The sequence below is a fragment of the Pongo abelii genome, chromosome 10 (genome assembly GCF_028885655.2).
Source record: "Pongo abelii isolate AG06213 chromosome 10, NHGRI_mPonAbe1-v2.0_pri, whole genome shotgun sequence".
Classification (NCBI taxonomy): Eukaryota; Metazoa; Chordata; class Mammalia; order Primates; family Hominidae; genus Pongo; species Pongo abelii.
In genome coordinates, this window is record NC_071995.2 from 3,376,331 (window position 1) to 3,383,941 (window position 7,611).

The 7,611-nt window shown below is 48.9% G+C and overlaps 1 pseudogene; it reads right to left on the reverse strand.

Annotated features, from left to right (window-relative positions):
* Positions 1 to 6,916, reverse strand: part of LOC100456520 (tetraspanin-11-like) — a 42,440-nt pseudogene extending 35,524 nt beyond the window's left edge.
* Between the last annotated feature and the right edge of the window lie 695 nt (positions 6,917 to 7,611).

Below are 7,611 nucleotides of genomic sequence, written 5' to 3' on the forward strand. Positions count from 1 at the left end.
AACATAGCCAAGCAGCTAATTAAAATAATAAATTAGAGAAAAACATTGCAGGGGTAATGGTAGCTGCAGGGAGCCGTGGAGGAAAAGGGAGGGGAAAGAAACACATCTTCTAGGTGGCCACCTAGGAAAGTCTGGGCCACATTTTCTTTTTAGGGCCGTGAAAGAGGCAAGAAAGTGTTGGCATTTTGGTTCCTCCCCAGCTCAGCAGGATCATCCCATAATGATTATGGCTTAACTGAAATCCTAGGTGAGGTGGGGCAGTGGGAGTCAGAGATAGGGTGACGGGGAAGGATTGCCACCTGAATCCTGCTTCATGTTTTGCAAACTTTGGAATGTGACCCATTTGGGTGATAAAGTACATTTAGTGGGTTGTAACCTGCACTAAAAAAAGTGAGTTAAAATAGTAGAGAAAATATCAGCATGCATCTGTATTAGGATTTTCCAGATGAGCAGAACTAATAGGATCTACGTATATATGAAAGGGCGTTTATTAAGGAGAATCGACTCACAGGATCCCAAGGTAAAGTCCCACAATAGGTCATCTGCAAGTTGAGGAGCAAGGAAGCCAGTGGTGGATCAGTCCGAGTCCCGAAACCTCAAAAGTAGGGAAGCTGACAGTGCAGCCTTCAGGCTGTGTCCAAAGGCCCAAAAGCCCCTGGCAAACCACTGGTGTAAGTCCAAGAGTCCGAAAGCTGAAGAACTTGGAGTGTCATGTTTGAGGGCAGGAAGCATCCAGCATGGGAGAAAGATGAAGGCCAGAAGACTCAGCAAGTCAAGTCCTTCCATGTTCTTCTGCCTGTTTTATTCTAGCCATGCTGGCAGCGGATTAGACAGTGCCCACCCACACTGAGGGTGGGTCTGCCTCTCCCACTCCACTGACTCAAATGTTAATCTCCTTTGGCAACACCCTCACAGATGCACCCAGGAACAATACTTCGCATCCTTCAATCCAATCAAGTTGACACTCAATTTTAACCATCATAGCATCACACACTGTAAGGGTAAGTTTAGTTTTATGAATGTTTCATGCAAACATTTCTTATGCCTCCATGCATATCATGAGTCACCATCAGAAAAGTCTTAAAGTCAGCACTATGGACAGAGAACGTCATTAAAGAGACCAGGCATGCCCATTAGTCTCATCATAATAGTTATGCGCAATAGCTAAGCACCAAGTATGTGGCACAAATTGTGCTATTTTTCTAAATATTAACCTCTAATTCTTACAGGTATTGGTATTCTCATTTAGCACATGAAAAAACTGAGGCTCAGTGAGATTAAGTGATTTGCCTAATGTCTTAGTTCAAGCTGCTGTAACAAAATGCCACAGTCTGGGTGGCTTAAACACCAGAAATTAATTGTCTCACAGTTCTGCAGGCTGGGAAGTCCAAGATCAAGGTGATTCTGTTCTGGGTGGGGCTCTCTTCCTGGCTGGGCAATGGCCACCTTCTTGTTGTGTTCTCACCTGGTGCTTGTCTATGGCAAAAAAGAGAGCTCTCCCTCTCTTCCTGTTCTTAGAAGACCTTCAATCCTAGCAGAACAGAACCATGCCCCATGGACTCATTTAGCCTTATTTACCTCCCTGTCTCCAAATACAGGCACATTGGGGGTTAGGGCTTCAACATATAACTTTTGGGGGGACACAATTCAATCTGTAGCACCTAATGTCCCAGGGCAAATAAATAATGAAGTCTGAATTTGAATCCAAACTTGAGTCTGAGCCTTCCCAGCATGTTGTGCTGCCTCGTTAAGTCATGAATGCCCCGAGGAGACTGGGAAAGTGTGCGATTTATAGCTGGGGCTGCAAAGCGTGGTGGCCAAGCACACAGGCTGGGGCCAGGCAGCACTGGGCTACAGCTCCGGGACAAGGCAAAGTGCTTCCCGTTCCTAAAGCAGGGTTCTAAGAGAGCCATTCGCAGCTTCAGGCAGGGCTGGGAGGATGAACGGGATGATGCACCTGCAAGGACAAGCACAGAGGCCCACCATAGTGAGTTCCAGGAACGCTGGGAACTTTGTTTACTGATAGATCCTATGGGCCTAGACCCATGCCTGGCACTTACTAGGTGCTTCATACAAATTGTGGACTGAATTTTTAAATTGTCATTTTCATCACTGACCTGGTATTAGAATACCTGGGTGCCAGTGTTAGCTTTATCAACACTATCAGACCTTGGGTGAGATTCAGAACTGGGTGGCCTGTTCCCTGTCTGTAAAGTGAGGATAATAATGACACAGACCATCCAACAGCACCTGTCAAATGCTGGGCTCAGAACTGCATGGGGCCAACCCAGGTTTCCCCTCTCGGTGCTGGGTTTCGATAAAGAGTGCAGGGTGATAGACTAGAGCGGACCTCGTTCTGGGAGAGAAAGGAAGCTTGTGTTTCTCCTGTGCTGTGCCTCATACCTGGGCAGGCTCAGGCAGGAGGACAGCGATTGGACGCTGGGGGTGTCTGCGTGGGAGGGAACCTTCTCTTGTTAGAAGGGATCCTCACTGGTCAACGCCCCCTCCTGGGGAATTCTGGTGAGTTCCTAGGGACTTGGTGCTCTGTCCCTAGGGACTGGGCCTGCAGGCTGCCCAGTGTCTACCCCTGAGGAGATTGCAGCAGGTCTTGGGGACCGGACGCCAGGACCCCCTGCGTTGGAGACTGAGGTCTGAACCTTCAAAATCCAACCATCCCCCACCAGGGAAAGAAGTCTGAGCTGAGCTGGTCCCTGGGAAGCTGGTCCACGGCCAGCCAGGCCCTCGGCAAGGGTATTTTTAACTGGAAGCAGGGAGCGCTGCACGAAGGAAGCTCCCCTTGCTGGCAACTGCACCAGTAACACACTTGCTGCGCAGCTGTGTGCACTGCCACTGACAGGCCCTTCTCCTTCCCACCCCAAAAGGATGCACACACCCAACAGGCCCTGGGTCCTCCCCAACCGTGGTCACCACGTCTGCTGCCCTCTCCCACCTACGGGACTTTGGCGTAGGCAGGAGTGCAAGGTCCGAGCCCTTCCACAAATATTTGGGCAGAGCACCTCAAGACAGCCCTAGGGACTAAAGAGCCGATGACCCTCTGTCCCCATCTGCTACTGCCCAGCCCTCTCCCGGTGCCTAACCGGTGGTGCCTACACGGAGTCCACTTCCTCTACCCTCCCGTCTCTGCACTTTCCTGAAAGTGCTTTCCCCACAGCTGCCCCTCTGTTGCTAAGCCCAGTAGCCTCTTCCAGGCCTCAGAACGCTTGATGTTGCCTTACCCTTCAACACCGCTGACCTTCTCGGGCCCTGGCTTCCCTCCCACCTGGCTGGCTGTTCCGCCTCAGGCTCCCCTGATCAAACTGTAAGCACTGATCAGCTTGTCTGGGGCTGTCTTGGTTTTAGACTAAAAGTCTCACATCCTGGGAACTCCCTCAGTTCAGGGCAAACCGGGACTGTGGGTCACCCCAGACTCACCCTGACCTTGGGGGCACCCTAGACTCACCCTGACCTGTGGGGACACCCTAGACTCACCCTGACCTGTGGGGATGCCCTAAACTCACCCTGACCTGTGGGGATGCCCATGTCTCCTTCTTGCCTCTCGTTTCCTCTTGATCTCCATGCTCTCCCTAAGGGATCTCCTGTATTTCTGTGGCTGCAGCTGCCATTGGGGTGGGGATGATCCCCAAGTCTGGGGTGCCAGCCTAACTCTCTCCTGAGATCCAGACCTGTAAGCTAACTGCCTACAGGGCATCTCTGCTCAGAGGTCTCCTGGCACCTCGAAAAGTCACCATGTCTACATCTGACCTCACCATCTGACCCCAAACTTCTCTCTCCAGTCTGGTTTCAATGAAGAGCTCTACCATCCATCAGGAGACTCATATCCCAGGCACCTCTTCCAGCCAAAGGCACCTCTTCTTGTCAATTTCACCTCCTAAATCCCTTGACTCCAGGTATTTCTATCCCCACTGTCATTCCCACAGTGCAGGTCACTACCATCTCTCACTTTGATCAGTGCAAAGTCTAGAGGAAATATCAATAGTGGCCATTCCTGGGATGGCCAGTGTTATGGGTTGGACTGTGTCCCCCCCCAAAGATATGTTGAAATCCTAACCACTGGAACTGTGAACGTGGCCTTATTTGGAAATAAGATCTTTGCAGATGTAGTCAAGTTACAATGAGGTCAGAAGGGTGGGCCCTAATCCAACATGACTGGTGTCCTTGGAAGAGAAAGACGTCACGCAAAGACAGAGACACACAGGAGAGCAGCATGTGACAGCAGAGGCCTCAGAGATGGGAGGGATGCAGCTGCAAGCCAAGGAGTGCTGAGAATTGCCAGCCACTCCCAGAAGCTGGAAGAGGTGATAAAGTGTCCCTCCCTTAGAAGCTCCAGAGGAAGCACAGCCCTGCTGATGCCCTGATTTTGGACTTGCAGCCTCCAGAACTGTGAGAGAGTGAATTCCTGTTCCTTAAAGCTATCCAGTCTATGGCACTTTGCTACAGCAGCCCTGGGAAGTTAACGTAGGGAGATATGGACAATTTTCATTTTCTTAGCATACTTTTCAATATTTTAGAGGTGATCTGTAGTGGATACATAAGACTTTTATGATTAGGAAAAACATAGTCATTCTTAAAAAGAAGTGCTCATCATTAGGAATCCTAAGCGTCCTATTGGATTTGTCCCTGAGAATCGAAGCCATCTATGCCACACAGTTTACTGTCCTCATCAACACAGCTTTATTATTCCACGGGAGACTCTTGCCCAGGAAGATAAAAGCTGAACATAATTTTATTGTTCGTTTCGGGGACTTTGCAAATAACATTTACACAAACAGCAGATTGTACAACTTTTTAATAGCATCTAATGACTGTCTTTTCACCAAGACTCTTCAAAAACTCTTGCCTTGCCATGTCTTCCCATCTCAAACTCCTAGGTCATGGCTCTTCCCAATCCTAATCAAGTCCCTGCAGGAAAGATGCTCAAAACTCAGACATATCCCATTTGCATTTGCTTTTCTGAGATGATTCTAAGACTCTGTAAAGGGTCTTCTCCCTTACCATGGTAGCAGGAAACCCGGCTGCCTTATCCGAGGGTTGATTTGGTGGTATTTTCAGGCATTTGACATCTGATATTCAAAATATTGCATTTATCGAATGCAATCCCAATCATCCCTGAACTGTAGCCAGGGAAACAGGCTCCTCGAACTTAAGTTGCCCAAGGCCACACCATTAGTAGCTGGCAGAGCCTAGGTCCAGCTGCCTGCAAAGCCTGCACTCTTACTCTTCTCCTGCTTTCCCAAATTTAGTGAGACTGTAATACAAAATACTTACATTCTGGTGTCTGGCTATTTTTGGGAACTGGTGGTATTCGACTCCCAATTGTCCAGATGATGGCCCCAAGTGGACAGGCTGTGGTCCTCAGGAAGACATCACCCAGGCAGGTTTCCTGCGGGGAGTCACCAAAGAGACCATTTCCATCACAGGCAGCAGCAGTCTGAGCTCCCAGGACTTCTGTTTCCCTGCCCTGTGCCTGGAGAATGTTAACCATGACAGGCAAATGGGCTTCGGTTGGAAACAAGCCATTATTAGCCACTATTTCAGGCAGTCACATTTCCCACAAGGCACTTGTGCAACAAGTTAGCAGGGAAGAAAGAAGCCGAGCGTTTGTACAGCAGGGCCAGAACACAAAGCTCATTGTGATGTTTGTGCTTCTATTCAGACGTCATGTGGTACGGACTCCACGCCAACCTGCAGACCGGATTCTTTTCTTCCCCCTCAGTAGCAAACATACACGTTTGCTTTAAAGTAGGCAGAATTTGCCCATGGGTGGTCTTTGATTTGGAAGAAATCAACTTCAAAGTGGCGACTCACAAAAAACAAAGGTGGCTTGACTCATTCAGTGCTCGGGAAAGGGGATGTGTGTGCAGAATTCACTCATCCAGAAGCAGAAGTTGAAGACAAGGAGTAAATACTTCAGGTAGATTATCAGCCAGTCATCCTGCTTGGTCTTGTAATGGGCCATGGCTGCTGAACCTAGAGAAGGCATGCAGGCTGGGCTGGGGAATTACCGAGAGCCACCTCACCCCTCCAGGAGCCAGGGCGCCTCAGCCAGGTTCTCTTTGAAGGGCTTATTTGCCTGTCTTGCCAGGGATCTTTGAGGCTGTGGGTGTGCAGCATGGAGCAAAGATCAGGGAATCACGAAGGCTACTGGATGCCTTAGTGGAGGTGAATTTGGGCAGAATTTTCCAGACCTTCAGGTGCCGGTTTTGTCCTCTTGACAAAGGTCTAACCTACAAATCTTCCACAGATTTCCCCTGGCCTTGTTGTGTTCTTATTCTCTTTCCCTGTCTCATCAGGGTTGCAGGACACAAGTTTATCTGTCATAGACACACACTCTTTCTCTCTCTCTCTCTCTCTCACACACACACACACACACACACACACACGTTCAGCATGGCTGCTTTGCAGTGGAAACCTGTACTGCACATCCACAGGTGTGGCAGGAGTCCCACATCAGAGCATCTGTGCTGGAAAGACCTCAGTGATGACCCATTCCACCTCACCTGGGCTCTACACCCCTTGACTTCCCAGATGAGGAAGCAGGTCCAGACAGGCCCAGACTGTTTGGCAGAAGAAGTCTAACAGCCTCTGGAGTCTAGCTCTTTGGGTTCAAACCCTGATCTGTCACAAGATGTGTGACACTTTGGGCAAGTGACATGACTTCCCATCTCTCAGTGTTCTCATCTGTAAATGGGGATAATGATACCTACATCATAGGGTTGTTTTGAAGATTAAATGGGATAATCTATGTGACATGTTTAGCATAGTCCTTGGCACATAGTAAGTATTTAATGTTAGCTTTTATTATTACATGCCTATAGAGCTGGTACTAGAACCTAAGACCCCAGTCCTAAAACTCCACTCTTTGCCCCAGCACCATGCTCTGTCTCTTGTCCTGACACCCATCAATGGACTTTCTAGGGAAAGTCAACATTGGTGATAAAGGCAGAGAAGGCCCACTGTACTCAGTAATCCCATTTGCTTCTTAGTCAGTCTGAACCTCAGTAAGTCTGAAGCCTTTATGGTTTCCTCTTCACCTGGACCTACTTGTACCCCTGGGCACCTGCATACTCACAGAGTAGTTGCTCTTTAAGAAATTGTCCCCATTTTGGGAAGCTCTTTTGTTTCAGAACCATACGCAATGAGGCATTGGTTTTGCCCATGACCTTCTCTTCCTCTGTCATTCCCAAACCCCCATCAGGCCCTCCTCCCACCCTGCTCTTGCGTCCTTGGCTGGTGCTGGGCCAAAGCCCGAATTACTTCCCTGAGCCACTGCTCTGCCTTTTATTTCAAGCTTATGGGCTCACGGAGACAGGGAGAGAAGAGGAGAGAAAAGAAAAGGTGGCTGTCTTATTTGGGATTTCTATTTGCAGACCTTGAAGAAGGTAATTTAAGACTGTTAGTCTTCTCATTAAAAAAAGACAAAACCCATTTTTCTTCAATTTAGTTTGAGAGATAGGGTTGTGGAAGAAATACAGGAGAAAAAAAGGAAGCCTGTCAAGAATGGTGATGGATGGGGGCGGCCAGGCAATCGAGCAGAAGCTGTTTGGTGGTCATTCTGCAGTCGGCTCTGACAAGAGACTGGGTGCAGCATCC